This window comes from Lissotriton helveticus, chromosome 3_2 (assembly GCF_964261635.1).
Source record: "Lissotriton helveticus chromosome 3_2, aLisHel1.1, whole genome shotgun sequence".
In the NCBI taxonomy this organism is placed as follows: domain Eukaryota; kingdom Metazoa; phylum Chordata; class Amphibia; order Caudata; family Salamandridae; genus Lissotriton; species Lissotriton helveticus.
In genome coordinates this window covers 482,265,339-482,284,838 of record NC_136062.1, presented here as the reverse complement: position 1 = coordinate 482,284,838, position 19,500 = coordinate 482,265,339, and positions in this window count along the sequence as shown.

Below are 19,500 nucleotides of genomic sequence, written 5' to 3'. Positions count from 1 at the left end.
TCACATGTCTTGGCCCACGGTGTGATGGAGCGGCATTCTGTGGCATGTCTTGGCCCACGGTGTGATGGAGTGGCATTCTGTCACATGTCTTGGCCCACGGTGTGATGGAGTGGCATTCTGTGACATGTCTTGGCCCACGGTGTGATGGAGTGGCATTCTGTGCCGTGTCTTGGCCCACGGTGTAATGGAGCAGCATTCTGTGGCATGTCTTGGCCCACGGTGTGATGGAGCGGCATTCTGTCACATGTCTTGGCCCACGGTGTGATGGAGTGGCATTCTGTGACATGTCTTGGCCCACGGTGTAATGGAGCAGCATTCTGTGGCATGTCTTGGCCCACGGTGTGATGGAGTGGCATTCTGTGCCATGTCTTGGCCCACGGTGTAATGGAGTGGCATTCTGTGCCATGTCTTGGCCCACGGTGTGATGGAGCGGCATTCTGTGCCATGTCTTGGCCCACGGTGTAATGGAGTGGCATTCTGTGCCATGTCTTGGCCCAGGGCGTGATGGAGTGGCATTCTGTGCCATGTCTTGGCCCACGGTGTCATGGAGTGGCATTCTGTGCCATGTCTTGGCCCACGGTGTCATGGAGTGGCATTCTGTGGCATGTCTTGGCCCACGGTGTGATGGAGTGGCATTCTGTGCCATGTCTTGACCCACGGTGTAATGGAGTGGCATTTTGTGCCATGTCTTGGCCCACGGTGTGATGGAGTGGCATTCTGTGCCATGTCTTGGCCCACGGTGTAATGGAGTGGCATTCTGTGCCATGTCTTGGCCCACGGTGTGATGGAGTGGCATTCTGTGGCATGTCTTGGCCCACGGTGTGATGGAGTGGCATTCTGTGCCATGTCTTGGCCCACGGTGTAATGGAGTGGTATTCTGTGCCATGTCTTGGCCCACGGTGTAATGGAGTGGCATTCTGTGCCATGTCTTGGCCCACGGTGTGATGGAGTGGCATTCTGTGCCATGTCTTGGCCCACGGTGTAATGGAGTGGCATTCTGTGCCATGTCTTGGCCCACGGTGTAATGGAGTGGCATTCTGTGCCATGTCTTGGCCCACGGTGTGATGGAGTGGCATTCTGTGCCATGTCTTGGCCCACGGTGTGATGGAGTGGCATTCTGTGCCATGTCTTGGCCCACGGTGTGATGGAGTGGCATTCTGTGACATGTCTTGGCCCACGGTGTGATGGAGTGGCATTCTGTGACATGTCTTGGCCCACGGTGTAATGGAGCAGCATTCTGTGGCATGTCTTGGCCCACGGTGTGATGGAGTGGCATTCTGTGCCATGTCTTGGCCCACGGTGTAATGGAGTGGCATTCTGTGCCATGTCTTGGCCCACGGTGTGATGGAGTGGCATTCTGTGCCATGTCTTGGCCCACAGTGTAATGGAGTGGCATTCTGTGCCATGTCTTGGCCCACGGTGTGAGGGAGCGGCATTCTGTGCCATGTCTTGGCCCACAGTGTAATGGAGTGGCATTCTATGCCATGTCTTGGCCCACGGTGTAATGGAGTGGCATTCTGTGCCATGTCTTGGCCCACAGTGTAATGGAGCGGCATTCTGTGCCATGTCTTGGCCCACGGTGTGATGGAGCGGCATTCTGTGCCATGTCTTGGCCCACGGTGTAATGGAGCGGCATTCTGTGCCATGTCTTGGCCCACGGTGTGATGGAGCGGCATTCTGTGACATGTCTTGGCCCACGGTGTAATGGAGCAGCATTCTGTGGCATGTCTTGGCCCACGGTGTAATGGAGCAGCATTCTGTGCCATGTCTTGGCCCACAGTGTAATGGAGTGGCATTCTGTGCCATGTCTTGGCCCACAGTGTAATGGAGCGGCATTCTGTGCCATGTCTTGGCCCACGGTGTGATGGAGCGGCATTCTGTGCCATGTCTTGGCCCACGGTGTGATGGAGCGGCATTCTGTGACATGTCTTGGCCCACGGTGTAATGGAGCAGCATTCTGTGGCATGTCTTGGCCCACGGTGTAATGGAGCAGCATTCTGTGGCATGTCTTGGCCCACGGTGTGATGGAGTGGCATTCTGTCACATGTCTTGGCCCACGGTGTGATGGAGCGGCATTCTGTGACATGTCTTGGCCCACGGTGTAATGGAGTGGCTTTCTGTGCCATGTCTTGGCCCACGGTGTAATGGAGTGGCATTCTGTCACAAGTCTTGGCCCACGGTGTCATGGAGTGGCATTCTGTCACATGTCTTGGCCCACGGTGTGATGGAGCGGCATTCTGTGGCATGTCTTGGCCCACGGTGTGATGGAGTGGCATTCTGTCACATGTCTTGGCCCACGGTGTGATGGAGTGGCATTCTGTGACATGTCTTGGCCCACGGTGTGATGGAGTGGCATTCTGTGCCGTGTCTTGGCCCACGGTGTAATGGAGCAGCATTCTGTGGCATGTCTTGGCCCACGGTGTGATGGAGCGGCATTCTGTCACATGTCTTGGCCCACGGTGTGATGGAGTGGCATTCTGTGACATGTCTTGGCCCACGGTGTAATGGAGCAGCATTCTGTGGCATGTCTTGGCCCACGGTGTGATGGAGTGGCATTCTGTGCCATGTCTTGGCCCACGGTGTAATGGAGTGGCATTCTGTGCCATGTCTTGGCCCACGGTGTGATGGAGCGGCATTCTGTGCCATGTCTTGGCCCACGGTGTAATGGAGTGGCATTCTGTGCCATGTCTTGGCCCAGGGCGTGATGGAGTGGCATTCTGTGCCATGTCTTGGCCCACGGTGTCATGGAGTGGCATTCTGTGCCATGTCTTGGCCCACGGTGTCATGGAGTGGCATTCTGTGGCATGTCTTGGCCCACGGTGTGATGGAGTGGCATTCTGTGCCATGTCTTGACCCACGGTGTAATGGAGTGGCATTTTGTGCCATGTCTTGGCCCACGGTGTGATGGAGTGGCATTCTGTGCCATGTCTTGGCCCACGGTGTAATGGAGTGGCATTCTGTGCCATGTCTTGGCCCACGGTGTGATGGAGTGGCATTCTGTGGCATGTCTTGGCCCACGGTGTGATGGAGTGGCATTCTGTGCCATGTCTTGGCCCACGGTGTAATGGAGTGGTATTCTGTGCCATGTCTTGGCCCACGGTGTAATGGAGTGGCATTCTGTGCCATGTCTTGGCCCACGGTGTGATGGAGTGGCATTCTGTGCCATGTCTTGGCCCACGGTGTAATGGAGTGGCATTCTGTGCCATGTCTTGGCCCACGGTGTAATGGAGTGGCATTCTGTGCCATGTCTTGGCCCACGGTGTGATGGAGTGGCATTCTGTGCCATGTCTTGGCCCACGGTGTGATGGAGTGGCATTCTGTGCCATGTCTTGGCCCACGGTGTGATGGAGTGGCATTCTGTGACATGTCTTGGCCCACGGTGTGATGGAGTGGCATTCTGTGACATGTCTTGGCCCACGGTGTAATGGAGCAGCATTCTGTGGCATGTCTTGGCCCACGGTGTGATGGAGTGGCATTCTGTGCCATGTCTTGGCCCACGGTGTAATGGAGTGGCATTCTGTGCCATGTCTTGGCCCACGGTGTGATGGAGTGGCATTCTGTGCCATGTCTTGGCCCACAGTGTAATGGAGTGGCATTCTGTGCCATGTCTTGGCCCACGGTGTGATGGAGTGGCATTCTGTGCCATGTCTTGGCCCACGGTGTGATGGAGTGGCATTCTGTGCCATGTCTTGGCCCTCGGTGTAATGGAGTGGCATTCTGTCACATGTCTTGGCCCACGGTGTGATGGAGCGGCATTCTGTGCCATGTCTTTGCCCATGGTGTGATGGAGCAGCATTCTGTGCCATGTTTCGGCCCACGGTGTAATGGAGCGGCATTCTGTGCCATGTCTTGGCCCACGGTGTGATGGAGTGGCATTCTGTGCCATGTCTTGGCCCACGGTGTAATGGAGTGGCATTCTGTGCCATGTCTTGGCCCACGGTGTGATGGAGTGGCATTCTGTGCCATGTCTTGGCCCACGGTGTGATGGAGTGGCATTCTGTGCCATGTCTTGGCCCACAGTGTAATGGAGTGGCATTCTGTGCCATGTCTTGGCCCACGGTGTGATGGAGTGGCATTCTGTGCCATGTCTTGGCCCACGGTGTGATGGAGTGGCATTCTGTGCCATGTCTTGGCCCACGGTGTGAGGGAGCCGCATTCTGTGCCATGTCTTGGCCCACGGTGTAATGGAGTGGCATTCTGTGCCATGTCTTGGCCCACGGTGTGATGGAGCGGCATTCTGTGCCATGTCTTGGCCCACAGTGTAATGGAGTGGCATTCTGTGCCATGTCTTGGCCCACGGTGTGATGGAGTGGCATTCTGTGCCATGTCTTGGCCTACGGTGTGATGGAGCGGCATTCTGTGTCGTGTCTTGGCCCACGGTGTAATGGAGCGGCATTCTGTGCCATGTCTTGGCCCACGGTGTCATGGAGTGTCATTCTGTGCCGTGTCTTGGCCCACGGTGTAATTGAGCGGCATTCTGTGCCTTGTCTTGGCCCACGGTGTCATGGAGTGGCATTCTGTGCCATGTCTTGGCCCACGGTGTGATGGAGTGGCATTCTGTGCCATGTCTTGGCCCACGGTGTAATGGAGCGGCATTCTGTGCCATGTCTTGGCCCACGGTGTGATGGAGTGGCATTCTGTGCCATGTCTTGGCCCACGGTGTGAGGGAGCGGCATTCTGTGCCATGTCTTGGCCCACGGTGTGATGGAGCGGTATTCTGTGCCATGTCTTGGCCCACAGTGTAATGGAGTGGCATTCTGTGCCATGTCTTGGCCCACGGTGTAATGGAGTGGCATTCTGTGCCATGTCTTGGCCCACAGTGTAATGGAGTGGCATTCTGTGCCATGTCTTGGCCCACGGTGTGATGGAGTGGCATTCTGTGCCATGTGTTGGCCGAGGGAGCGGCATTCTGTGCCATGTCTTGGCCCACGGTGTGATGGAGTGGCATTCTGTGCCATGTCTTGGCCCACGGTGTAATGGAGTGGCATTCTGTGCCATGTCTTGGCCCACGGTGTCATGGAGTGGCATTCTGTGCCATGTCTTGGCCCACGGTGTGATGGAGCGGCATTCTGTGCCATGTCTTGGCCCACAGTGTAATGGAGTGGCATTCTGTGCCATGTCTTGGCCCACGGTGTGATGGAGTGGCATTCTGTGCCATGTCTTGACCTACGGTGTGATGGAGCGGCATTCTGTGCCGTGTCTTGGCCCACGGTGTAATGGAGCGGCATTCTGTGCCATGTCTTGGCCCACGGTGTCATGGAGTGGCATTCTGTGCCGTGTCTTGGCCCACGGTGTAATTGAGCGGCATTCTGTGCCATGTCTTGGCCCACGGTGTCATGGAGTGGCATTCTGTGCCATGTCTTGTCCCACGGTGTGATGGAGTGGCATTCTGTGCCATGTCTTGGCCCACAGTGTAATGGAGCGGCATTCTGTGCCATGTCTTGGCCCACGGTGTGATGGAGTGGCATTCTGTGCCATGTCTTGGCCCACGGTGTGAGGGAGCGGCATTCTGTGCCATGTCTTGGCCCACGGTGTGATGGAGCGGTATTCTGTGCCATGTCTTGGCCCACAGTGTAATGGAGTGGCATTCTGTGCCATGTCTTGGCCCACGGTGTAATGGAGTGGCATTCTGTGCCATGTCTTGGCCCACAGTGTAATGGAGTGGCATTCTGTGCCATGTCTTGGCCCACGGTGTGATGGAGTGGCATTCTGTGCCATGTCTTGGCCGAGGGAGCGGCATTCTGTGCCATGTCTTGGCCCACGGTGTGATGGAGTGGCATTCTGTGCCATGTCTTGGCCCACGGTGTAATGGAGTGGCATTCTGTGCCATGTCTTGGCCGAGGGAGCGGCATTCTGTGCCATGTCTTGGCCCACGGTGTGATGGAGTGGCATTCTGTGCCATGTCTTGGCCCACGGTGTGATGGAGTGGCATTCTGTGCCATGTCTTGGCCCACGGTGTGAGGGAGCCGCATTCTGTGCCATGTCTTGGCCCACGGTGTAATGGAGTGGCATTCTGTGCCATGTCTTGGCCCACGGTGTGATGGAGCGGCATTCTGTGCCATGTCTTGGCCCACAGTGTAATGGAGTGGCATTCTGTGCCATGTCTTGGCCCACGGTGTGATGGAGTGGCATTCTGTGCCATGTCTTGGCCTACGGTGTGATGGAGCGGCATTCTGTGTCGTGTCTTGGCCCACGGTGTAATGGAGCGGCATTCTGTGCCATGTCTTGGCCCACGGTGTCATGGAGTGTCATTCTGTGCCGTGTCTTGGCCCACGGTGTAATTGAGCGGCATTCTGTGCCTTGTCTTGGCCCACGGTGTCATGGAGTGGCATTCTGTGCCATGTCTTGGCCCACGGTGTGATGGAGTGGCATTCTGTGCCATGTCTTGGCCCACGGTGTAATGGAGCGGCATTCTGTGCCATGTCTTGGCCCACGGTGTGATGGAGTGGCATTCTGTGCCATGTCTTGGCCCACGGTGTGAGGGAGCGGCATTCTGTGCCATGTCTTGGCCCACGGTGTGATGGAGCGGTATTCTGTGCCATGTCTTGGCCCACAGTGTAATGGAGTGGCATTCTGTGCCATGTCTTGGCCCACGGTGTAATGGAGTGGCATTCTGTGCCATGTCTTGGCCCACAGTGTAATGGAGTGGCATTCTGTGCCATGTCTTGGCCCACGGTGTGATGGAGTGGCATTCTGTGCCATGTGTTGGCCGAGGGAGCGGCATTCTGTGCCATGTCTTGGCCCACGGTGTGATGGAGTGGCATTCTGTGCCATGTCTTGGCCCACGGTGTAATGGAGTGGCATTCTGTGCCATGTCTTGGCCCACGGTGTCATGGAGTGGCATTCTGTGCCATGTCTTGGCCCACGGTGTGATGGAGCGGCATTCTGTGCCATGTCTTGGCCCACAGTGTAATGGAGTGGCATTCTGTGCCATGTCTTGGCCCACGGTGTGATGGAGTGGCATTCTGTGCCATGTCTTGGCCTACGGTGTGATGGAGCGGCATTCTGTGCCGTGTCTTGGCCCACGGTGTAATGGAGCGGCATTCTGTGCCATGTCTTGGCCCACGGTGTCATGGAGTGGCATTCTGTGCCGTGTCTTGGCCCACGGTGTAATTGAGCGGCATTCTGTGCCATGTCTTGGCCCACGGTGTCATGGAGTGGCATTCTGTGCCATGTCTTGTCCCACGGTGTGATGGAGTGGCATTCTGTGCCATGTCTTGGCCCACAGTGTAATGGAGCGGCATTCTGTGCCATGTCTTGGCCCACGGTGTGATGGAGTGGCATTCTGTGCCATGTCTTGGCCCACGGTGTGAGGGAGCGGCATTCTGTGCCATGTCTTGGCCCACGGTGTGATGGAGCGGTATTCTGTGCCATGTCTTGGCCCACAGTGTAATGGAGTGGCATTCTGTGCCATGTCTTGGCCCACGGTGTAATGGAGTGGCATTCTGTGCCATGTCTTGGCCCACAGTGTAATGGAGTGGCATTCTGTGCCATGTCTTGGCCCACGGTGTGATGGAGTGGCATTCTGTGCCATGTCTTGGCCGAGGGAGCGGCATTCTGTGCCATGTCTTGGCCCACGGTGTGATGGAGTGGCATTCTGTGCCATGTCTTGGCCCACGGTGTAATGGAGTGGCATTCTGTGCCATGTCTTGGCCCACGGTGTCATGGAGTGGCATTCTGTGCCATGTCTTGGCCCACGGTGTGATGGAGTGGCATTCTGTGCCATGTCTTGGCCCACGGTGTAATGGAGCGGCATTCTGTGCCATGTCTTGGCCCACGGTGTGATGGAGTGGCATTCTGTGCCATGTCTTGGCCCACGGTGTGAGGGAGCGGCATTCTGTGCCATGTCTTGGCCCACGGTGTGATGGAGCGGTATTCTGTGCCATGTCTTGGCCCACAGTGTAATGGAGTGGCATTCTGTGCCATGTCTTGGCCCACGGTGTAATGGAGTGGCATTCTGTGCCATGTCTTGGCCCACAGTGTAATGGAGTGGCATTCTGTGCCATGTCTTGGCCCACGGTGTGATGGAGTGGCATTCTGTGCCATGTCTTGGCCGAGGGAGCGGCATTCTGTGCCATGTCTTGGCCCACGGTGTGATGGAGTGGCATTCTGTGCCATGTCTTGGCCCACGGTGTAATGGAGTGGCATTCAGTGCCATGTCTTGGCCCAGGGCGTGATGGAGTGGCATTCTGTGCCATGTCTTGGCCCACGGTGTCATGGAGTGGCATTCTGTGCCATGTCTTGGCCCACGGTGTCATGGAGTGGCATTCTGTGCCATGTCTTGGCCCACGGTGTGATGGAGCGGCATTCTGTGCCATGTCTTGGCCCACGGTGTGATGGAGCGGCATTCTGTGACATGTCTTGGCCCACGGTGTCATGGAGTGGCATTCTGTGCCATGTCTTGGGTCACGGTGTAATGGAGTGGCATTCTGTGCCATGTCTTGGCCCACGGTGTAATGGAGCGGCATTCTGTGCCGTGTCTTGGCCCACGGTGTAATGGAGTGGCATTCTGTGCCGTGTCTTGGCCCACGGTGTAATGGAGTGGCATTCTGTGCCGTGTCTTGGCCCACGGTGTGATGGAGTGGCATTCTGTGCCATGTCTTGGCCCACGGTGTAATGGAGTGGCATTCTGTGCCATGTCTTGGCCCAGGGCGTGATGGAGTGGCATTCTGTGCCATGTCTTGGCCCACGGTGTCATGGTGCGGCATTCTGTGCCATGTCTTGGCCCACGGTGTAATGGAGTGGCATTCTGTGCCATGTCTTGGGTCACGGTGTAATGGAGTGGCATTCTGTGTCATATCTTGGCCCACGGTGTAATGGAGCGGCATTCTGTGCCATGTCTTGACCCACGGTGTCATGGAGTGGCATTCTGTGTCATATCTTGGCCCACGGTGTAATGGAGCGGCATTCTGTGCCATGTCTTGGCCCACGGTGTAATGGAGTGGCATTCTGTGCCATGTCTTGACCCACGGTGTCATGGAGTGGCATTCTGTGCCATGTCTTGGCCCACGGTGTGATGGAGCGGCATCCTGTGCCGTGTCTTGGCCCACGGTGTAATGGAGCGGCATTCTGTGCCATGTCTTGGCCCACGGTGTGATGGAGCGGCATCCTGTGCCGTGTCTTGGCCCACGGTGTAATGGAGCGGCATTCTGTGCCATGTCTTGGCCCACGGTGTGATGGAGCGGCATCCTGTGCCGTGTCTTGGCCCACGGTGTAATGGAGCGGCATTCTGTGCCATGTCTTGGCCCACGGTGTGATGGAGCGGCATTCTGTGCCATGTCTTGGCCCACAGTGTCATGGAGTGGCATTCTGTGCCATGTCTTGGCCCACGGTGTAATGGAGCGGCATTCTGTGCCATGTCTTGGCCTACGGTGTAATGTAGCGGCATTCTGTGTCATGTCTTGGCCCACGGTGTAATGGGGTGGCATTCTGTGCCATGTCTTGGCCCACGGTGTGATGGAGCGGCATTCTGTGTCATGTCTTGGCCCACGGTGTAATGGAGCGGCATTCTGTGCCATGTCTTGGCCCACGGTGTAATGGAGTGGCATTCTGTGTCATGTCTTGGTCCACGGTGTAATGGGGTGGCATTCTGTGCCATGTCTTGGCCCACGGTGTGATGGAGCGGCATTCTGTGTCATGTCTTGGCCCACGGTGTAATGGGGTGGCATTCTGTGTCATGTCTTGGCCCACGGTGTGAGGGAGCGGCATTCTGTGCCGTGTCTTGGCCCACTGTGTGATGGAGCGGCATTCTGTGTCATGTCTTGGCCCACGGTGTAATGGAGCGGCATTCTGTGCCATGTCTTGGCCCACGGTGTAATGGAGTGGCATTCTGTGACATGTCTTGGCCCACGGTGTAATGGAGTGGCATTCTGTGCCATGTCTTGGGTCACGGTGTACTGGAGTGGCATTCTGTGCCATGTCTTGGCCCACGGTGTAATGGAGTGGCATTCTGTGCCGTGTCTTGGCCCACGGTGTAATGGAGTGGCATTCTGTGCCATGTCTTGGCCCACGGTGTGAGGGAGCGGCATTCTGTGCCATGTCTTGGCCCACAGTGTAATGGAGTGGCATTCTGTGCCATGTCTTGGCCCACGGTGTAATGGAGCGGCATTCTGTGCCATGTCTTGGCCCACAGTGTAATGGAGTGGCATTCTGTGCCATGTCTTGGCCCACGGTGTAATGGAGTAGCATTCTGTGCCATGTCTTGGCCCACGGTGTAATGGAGCGGCATTCTGTGCCATGTCTTGGCCCACGGTGTGATGGAGTGGCATTCTGTGCCATGTCTTGGCCCACGGTGTGATGGAGTGGCATTCTGTGCCATGTCTTGGCCCACGGTGTGATGGAGTGGCATTCTGTGCCATGTCTTGGCCCACGGTTTGATGGAGTGGCATTCTGTGCCGTGTCTTGGCCCACGGTGTGAGGGAGCGGCATTCTGTGCCATGTCTTGGCCCACGGTGTAATGGAGCGGCATTCTGTGCCGTGTCTTGGCCCACGGTGTAATGGAGTGGCATTCTGTGCCGTGTCTTGGCCCACGGTGTAATGGAGTGGCATTCTGTGCCGTGTCTTGGCCCACGGTGTCATGGAGTGGCGTTCTGTGCCATGTCATGGCCCACGGTGTAATGAGTGGCATGTCTTGGCCCACGGTGTAATGGAGTGGCATTCTGTGCCATGTCTTGGCCCACGGTGTGATGGAGCGGCATTCTGTGCCGTGTCTTGGCCCACGGTGTCATGCAGTGGCATTCTGTGCCATGTCTGGGCCCACGGTGTGATGGAGCGGCATCTGTGCCGTGTCTTGGCCCACGGTGTAATGGAGTGGCATTCTGTGCCGTGTCTTGGCCCACGGTGTCATGGAGCGGCGTTCTGTGCCATGTCTTGGCCCACGGTGTGATGGAGCGGCATTCTGTGCCGTGTCTTGGCCCACGGTGTCATGGAGTGGCGTTCTGTGCCATGTCATGGCCCACGGTGTAATGGAGTGGCATTCTGTGCCGTGTCTTGTCCCACGGTGTGATGGAGTGGCATTCTGTGCCATTTCTTGGCCCACGGTGCCATGGAGGGGCATTCTGTGCCATGTCTTGGCCCACGGTGTCATAGAGCGGCATTTTGTGCCATGTCTTGGCCCACGGTGTAACAGAGCCGCATTCTGTGCCATGTCTTGGCCCACGGTGCCATGGAGTGGCATTCTGTGCCATGTCTTGGCCCACGGTGTAATGGAACGCCATTCTGTGCCATGTCTTGGCCCACGGTGTCATGGAGTGGCATTCTGTGCCATGTCTTGGCCCACGGTGTAACGGAGCCGCATTCTGTGCCATGTCTTGGCCCACGGTGTAATGGAGTGGCATTCTGTGTCATGTCTTGGCCCACGGTGTCATGGAGTGGCATTCTGTGCCATGTCTTGGCCCACGGTGCCATGGAGTGGCATTCTGTGCCATGTCTTGGCCCACGGTGTCATGGAGCGGCATTCTGTGCCATGTCTTGGCCCACGGTGTAACGGAGCCTCATTCTGTGCCATGTCTTGGCCCACGGTGCCATGGAGTGGCATTCTGTGCCATGTCTTGGCCCACGGTGTGATGGAGCGGCATTCTGTGCCATGTCTTGGCCCACGGTGTCATGGAGTGGCATTCTGTGCCATGTCTTGGCCCACGGTGTGATGGAGCGGCCTTCTGTGCCATGTCTTGGCCCACGGTGTAATTGAGCGGCATTCTGTGCCATGTCTTTGCCCACAGTGTAATGGAGTGGCATTCTGTGCCATGTCTTGGCCCACGGTGTAATGGAGTAGCATTCTGTGCCATGTCTTGGCCCACGGTGTAATGGAGCGGCATTCTGTGCCATGTCTTGGCCCACGGTGTGATGGAATGGCATTCTGTGCCATGTCTTGGCCCACGGTGTGATGGAGTGGCATTCTGTGCCATGTCTTGGCCCACGGTGTGATGGAGTGGCATTCTGTGCCATGTCTTGGCCCACGGTTTGATGGAGTGGCATTCTGTGCCGTGTCTTGGCCCACGGTGTGAGGGAGCGGCATTCTGTGCCATGTCTTGGCCCACGGTGTAATGGAGCGGCATTCTGTGCCGTGTCTTGGCCCACGGTGTAATGGAGTGGCATTCTGTGCCGTGTCTTGGCCCACGGTGTAATGGAGTGGCATTCTGTGCCGTGTCTTGGCCCACGGTGTCATGGAGTGGCGTTCTGTGCCATGTCATGGCCCACGGTGTAATGAGTGGCATGTCTTGGCCCACGGTGTAATGGAGTGGCATTCTGTGCCATGTCTTGGCCCACGGTGTGATGGAGCGGCATTCTGTGCCGTGTCTTGGCCCACGGTGTCATGCAGTGGCATTCTGTGCCATGTCTGGGCCCACGGTGTGATGGAGCGGCATCTGTGCCGTGTCTTGGCCCACGGTGTAATGGAGTGGCATTCTGTGCCGTGTCTTGGCCCACGGTGTCATGGAGCGGCGTTCTGTGCCATGTCTTGGCCCACGGTGTGATGGAGCGGCATTCTGTGCCGTGTCTTGGCCCACAGTGTCATGGAGTGGCGTTCTGTGCCATGTCATGGCCCACGGTGTAATGGAGTGGCATTCTGTGCCGTGTCTTGTCCCACGGTGTGATGGAGTGGCATTCTGTGCCATGTCTTGGCCCACGGTGCCATGGAGGGGCATTCTGTGCCATGTCTTGGCCCACGGTGTCATAGAGCGGCATTTTGTGCCATGTCTTGGCCCACGGTGTAACAGAGCCGCATTCTGTGCCATGTCTTGGCCCACGGTGCCATGGAGTGGCATTCTGTGCCATGTCATGGCCCACGGTGTAATGGAACGGCATTCTGTGCCATGTCTTGGCCCACGGTGTCATGGAGTGGCATTCTGTGCCATGTCTTGGCCCACGGTGTAACGGAGCCGCATTCTGTGCCATGTCTTGGCCCACGGTGTAATGGAGTGGCATTCTGTGTCATGTCTTGGCCCACGGTGTCATGGAGTGGCATTCTGTGCCATGTCTTGGCCCACGGTGCCATGGAGTGGCATTCTGTGCCATGTCTTCGCCCACGGTGTCATGGAGCGGCATTCTGTGCCATGTCTTGGCCCACGGTGTAACGGAGCCTCATTCTGTGCCATGTCTTGGCCCACGGTGCCATGGAGTGGCATTCTGTGCCATGTCTTGGCCCACGGTGTAATGGAGCGGCATTCTGTGCCATGTCTTGGCCCACGGTGTCATGGAGTGGCATTCTGTGCCATGTCTTGGCCCACGGTATAACGGAGCCGCATTCTGTGCCATGTCTTGGCCCACGGTGTAATGGAGTGGCATTCTGTGCCATGTCTTGGCCCACGGTGTGATGGAGTGGCATTCTGTGCCATGTCTTGGCCCACGGTGTAATGGAGCGGCATTCTGTGCCATGTCTTGGCCCGCGGTGTAATGGAGCGGCATTCTGTGCCATGTCTTGGCCCAAGGTGTCATGGAGTGGCATTCTGTGCCATGTCTTGGCCCACGGTGTGATGGAGCGGCATTCTGTGCCATGTCTTGGCCCACGGTGTCATGGAGTGGCATTCTGTGCCATGTCTTGGCCCACGGTGTGATGGAGCGGCCTTCTGTGCCATGTCTTGGCCCACGGTATGATGGAGCGGCCTTCTGTGCCATGTCTTGGCCCACGGTGCCATGGAGTGGCATTCTGTGCCATGTCTTGGCCCACGGTGTAATGGAGCGGCATTCTGTGACATGTCTTGGCCCACGGTGTAATGGAGCGGCATTCTGTGACATGTCTTGGCCCACGGTGTAATGGAGCGGCATTCTGTGCCATGTCTTGGCCCACGGTGTAATGGAGCGGCATTCTGTGTCATGTCTTGGCCCACGGTGTAATGGGGTGGCATTCTGTGCCATGTCTTGGCCCACAGTGTAATGGAGTGGCATTCTGTGCCATGTCTTGGCCCACGGTGTCATGGAGTGGCATTCTGTGCCATGTCTTGGCCCACGGTGTAATGGGGTGGCATTCTGTGCCATGTCTTGGCCCACGGTGTGATGGAGCGGCATTCTGTGTCATGTCTTGGCCCACGGTGTAACGGAGCGGCATTCTGTGTCATGTCTTGGCCCACGGTGTGATGGAGCGGCATTCTGTGTCATGTCTTGGCCCACGGTGTAATGGGGTGGCATTCTGTGCCATGTCTTGGCCCACGGTGTAATGGAGTGGCATTCTGTGCCGTGTCTTGGCCCACGGTGTCATGGAGTGGCATTCTGTGCCATGTCTTGGCCCACGGTGTAATGGAGCGGCATTCTGTGCCGTGTCTTGGCCCACGGTGTGATGGAGTGGCATTCTGTGCCATGTCTTGGCCCACGGTGTGATGGAGCGGCATTCTGTGTCATGTCTTGGCCCACGGTGTAATGGAGCGGCATTCTGTGCCATGTCTTGGCCCACGTGTAATGGAGTGGCATTCTGTGACATGTCTTGGCCCACGGTGTAATGGAGTGGCATTCCCGGCCATGTCTTGGCCCACGGTGTGAGGGAGTGGCATTCTGTGCCATGTCTTGGCCCACAGTGTAATGGAGTGGCATTCTGTGCCATGTCTTGGCCCACGGTGTAATGGAGCGGCATTCTGTGCCATGTCTTGGCCCACAGTGTAATGGAGTGGCATTCTGTGCCATGTCTTGGCCCACGGTGTAATGGAGTAGCATTCTGTGCCATGTCTTGGCCCACGGTGTAATGGAGCGGCATTCTGTGCCATGTCTTGGCCCACGGTGTAATGGAGTGGCATTCTGTGCCATGTCTTGGCCCACGGTGTGATGGAGTGGCATTCTGTGCCGTGTCTTGGCCCACGGTGTAATGGAGCGGCATTCTGTGCTGTGTCTTGGCCCACGGTGTAATGGAGTGGCATTCTGTGCCGTGTCTTGGCCCACGGTGTAATGGAGTGGCATTCTGTGCCGTGTCTTGGCCCACGGTGTCATGGAGTGGCGTTCCGTGCCATGTCATGGCCCACAGTGTAATGGAGTGGCATGTCTTGGCCCACGGTGTAATGGAGTGGCATTCTGTGCCATGTCTTGGCCCACGGTGTGATGGAGCGGCATTCTGTGCCGTGTCTTGGCCCACGGTGTCATGGAGTGGCATTCTGTGCCATGTCTTGGCCCACGGTGTGATGGAGCAGCATTCTGTGCCGTGTCTTGGCCCACGGTGCCATGGAGTGGCATTCTGTGCCATGTCTTGGCCCACGGTGTAATGGAGCGGCATTCTGTGCCATGTCTTGGCCCACGGTGTCATGGAGTGGCATTCTGTGCCATGTCTTGGCCCACGGTATAACGGAGCCGCATTCTGTGCCATGTCTTGGCCCACGGTGTAATGGAGTGGCATTCTGTGCCATGTCTTGGCCCACGGTGTGATGGAGTGGCATTCTGTGCCATGTCTTGGCCCAAGGTGTAATGGAGCGGCATTCTGTGCCATGTCTTGGCCCGCGGTGTAATGGAGCGGCATTCTGTGCCATGTCTTGGCCCAAGGTGTCATGGAGTGGCATTCTGTGCCATGTCTTGGCCCACGGTGTGATGGAGCGGCATTCTGTGCCATGTCTTGGCCCACGGTGTCATGGAGTGGCATTCTGTGCCATGTCTTGGCCCACGCTGTGATGGAGCGGCCTTCTGTGCCATGTCTTGGCCCACGGTATGATGGAGCGGCCTTCTGTGCCATGTCTTGGCCCACGGTGCCATGGAGTGGCATTCTGTGCCATGTCTTGGCCCACGGTGTAATGGAGCGGCATTCTGTGACATGTCTTGGCCCACGGTGTAATGGAGCGGCATTCTGTGACATGTCTTGGCCCACGGTGTAATGGAGCGGCATTCTGTGCCATGTCTTGGCCCACGGTGTAATGGAGCGGCATTCTGTGTCATGTCTTGGCCCACGGTGTAATGGGGTGGCATTCTGTGCCATGTCTTGGCCCACAGTGTAATGGAGTGGCATTCTGTGCCATGTCTTGGCCCACGGTGTCATGGAGTGGCATTCTGTGCCATGTCTTGGCCCACGGTGTAATGGGGTGGCATTCTGTGCCATGTCTTGGCCCACGGTGTGATGGAGCGGCATTCTGTGTCATGTCTTGGCCCACGGTGTAACGGAGCGGCATTCTGTGTCATGTCTTGGCCCACGGTGTGATGGAGCGGCATTCTGTGTCATGTCTTGGCCCACGGTGTAATGGGGTGGCATTCTGTGCCATGTCTTGGCCCACGGTGTAATGGAGTGGCATTCTGTGCCGTGTCTTGGCCCACGGTGTCATGGAGTGGCATTCTGTGCCATGTCTTGGCCCACGTGTAATGGAGTGGCATTCTGTGACATGTCTTGGCCCACGGTGTGATGGAGTGGCATTCTGTGCCGTGTCTTGGCCCACGGTGTAATGGAGCGGCATTCTGTGCTGTGTCTTGGCCCACGGTGTAATGGAGTGGCATTCTGTGCCGTGTCTTGGCCCACGGTGTAATGGAGTGGCATTCTGTGCCGTGTCTTGGCCCACGGTGTAATGGAGTGGCATTCTGTGCCGTGTCTTGGCCCACGGTGTGATGGAGTGGCATTCTGTGCCATGTCTTGGCCCACGGTGTGATGGAGTGGCATTCTGTGCCATGTCTTGGCCCACGGTTTGATGGAGTGGCATTCTGTGCCGTGTCTTGGCCCACGGTGTGAGGGAGCGGCATTCTGTGCCATGTCTTGGCCCACGGTGTAATGGAGCGGCATTCTGTGCCGTGTCTTGGCCCACGGTGTAATGGAGTGGCATTCTGTGCCGTGTCTTGGCCCACGGTGTAATGGAGTGGCATTCTGTGCCGTGTCTTGGCCCACGGTGTCATGGAGTGGCGTTCTGTGCCATGTCATGGCCCACGGTGTAATGAGTGGCATGTCTTGGCCCACGGTGTAATGGAGTGGCATTCTGTGCCATGTCTTGGCCCACGGTGTGATGGAGCGGCATTCTGTGCCGTGTCTTGGCCCACGGTGTCATGCAGTGGCATTCTGTGCCATGTCTGGGCCCACGGTGTGATGGAGCGGCATCTGTGCCGTGTCTTGGCCCACGGTGTAATGGAGTGGCATTCTGTGCCGTGTCTTGGCCCACGGTGTCATGGAGCGGCGTTCTGTGCCATGTCTTGGCCCACGGTGTGATGGAGCGGCATTCTGTGCCGTGTCTTGGCCCACGGTGTCATGGAGTGGCGTTCTGTGCCATGTCATGGCCCACGGTGTAATGGAGTGGCATTCTGTGCCGTGTCTTGTCCCACGGTGTGATGGAGTGGCATTCTGTGCCATGTCTTGGCCCACGGTGCCATGGAGGGGCATTCTGTGCCATGTCTTGGCCCACGGTGTCATAGAGCGGCATTTTGTGCCATGTCTTGGCCCACGGTGTAACAGAGCCGCATTCTGTGCCATGTCTTGGCCCACGGTGCCATGGAGTGGCATTCTGTGCCATGTCATGGCCCACGGTGTAATGGAACGGCATTCTGTGCCATGTCTTGGCCCACGGTGTCATGGAGTGGCATTCTGTGCCATGTCTTGGCCCACGGTGTAACGGAGCCGCATTCTGTGCCATGTCTTGGCCCACGGTGTAATGGAGTGGCATTCTGTGTCATGTCTTGGCCCACGGTGTCATGGAGTGGCATTCTGTGCCATGTCTTGGCCCACGGTGCCATGGAGTGGCATTCTGTGCCATGTCTTGGCCCACGGTGTCATGGAGCGGCATTCTGTGCCATGTCTTGGCCCACGGTGTAACGGAGCCTCATTCTGTGCCATGTCTTGGCCCACGGTGCCATGGAGTGGCATTCTGTGCCATGTCTTGGCCCACGGTGTAATGGAGCGGCATTCTGTGCCATGTCTTGGCCCACGGTGTCATGGAGTGGCATTCTGTGCCATGTCTTGGCCCACGGTATAACGGAGCCGCATTCTGTGCCATGTCTTGGCCCACGGTGTAATGGAGTGGCATTCTGTGCCATGTCTTGGCCCACGGTGTGATGGAGTGGCATTCTGTGCCATGTCTTGGCCCACGGTGTAATGGAGCGGCATTCTGTGCCATGTCTTGGCCCGCGGTGTAATGGAGCGGCATTCTGTGCCATGTCTTGGCCCAAGGTGTCATGGAGTGGCATTCTGTGCCATGTCTTGGCCCACGGTGTGATGGAGCGGCATTCTGTGCCATGTCTTGGCCCACGGTGTCATGGAGTGGCATTCTGTGCCATGTCTTGGCCCACGGTGTGATGGAGCGGCCTTCTGTGCCATGTCTTGGCCCACGGTATGATGGAGCGGCCTTCTGTGCCATGTCTTGGCCCACGGTGCCATGGAGTGGCATTCTGTGCCATGTCTTGGCCCACGGTGTAATGGAGCGGCATTCTGTGACATGTCTTGGCCCACGGTGTAATGGAGCGGCATTCTGTGACATGTCTTGGCCCACGGTGTAATGGAGCGGCATTCTGTGCCATGTCTTGGCCCACGGTGTAATGGAGCGGCATTCTGTGTCATGTCTTGGCCCACGGTGTAATGGGGTGGCATTCTGTGCCATGTCTTGGCCCACAGTGTAATGGAGTGGCATTCTGTGCCATGTCTTGGCCCACGGTGTCATGGAGTGGCATTCTGTGCCATGTCTTGGCCCACGGTGTAATGGGGTGGCATTCTGTGCCATGTCTTGGCCCACGGTGTGATGGAGCGGCATTCTGTGTCATGTCTTGGCCCACGGTGTAACGGAGCGGCATTCTGTGTCATGTCTTGGCCCACGGTGTGATGGAGCGGCATTCTGTGTCATGTCTTGGCCCACGGTGTAATGGGGTGGCATTCTGTGCCATGTCTTGGCCCACGGTGTAATGGAGTGGCATTCTGTGCCGTGTCTTGGCCCACGGTGTCATGGAGTGGCATTCTGTGCCATGTCTTGGCCCACGGTGTAATGGAGCGGCATTCTGTGCCGTGTTTTGGCCCACGGTGTGATGGAGTGGCATTCTGTGCCATGTCTTGGCCCACGGTGTGATGGAGCGGCATTCTGTGTCATGTCTTGGCCCACGGTGTAATGGAGCGGCATTCTGTGCCATGTCTTGGCCCACGTGTAATGGAGTGGCATTCTGTGACATGTCTTGGCCCACGGTGTAATGGAGTGGCATTCCCGGCCATGTCTTGGCCCACGGTGTGAGGGAGTGGCATTCTGTGCCATGTCTTGGCCCACAGTGTAATGGAGTGGCATTCTGTGCCATGTCTTGGCCCACGGTGTAATGGAGCGGCATTCTGTGCCATGTCTTGGCCCACAGTGTAATGGAGTGGCATTCTGTGCCATGTCTTGGCCCACGGTGTAATGGAGTGGCATTCTGTGCCATGTCTTGGCCCACGGTGTAATGGAGCGGCATTCTGTGCCATGTCTTGGCCCACGGTGTAATGGAGTGGCATTCTGTGCCATGTCTTGGCCCACGGTGTGATGGAGTGGCATTCTGTGCCGTGTCTTGGCCCACGGTGTAATGGAGCGGCATTCTGTGCTGTGTCTTGGCCCACGGTGTAATGGAGTGGCATTCTGTGCCGTGTCTTGGCCCACGGTGTAATGGAGTGGCATT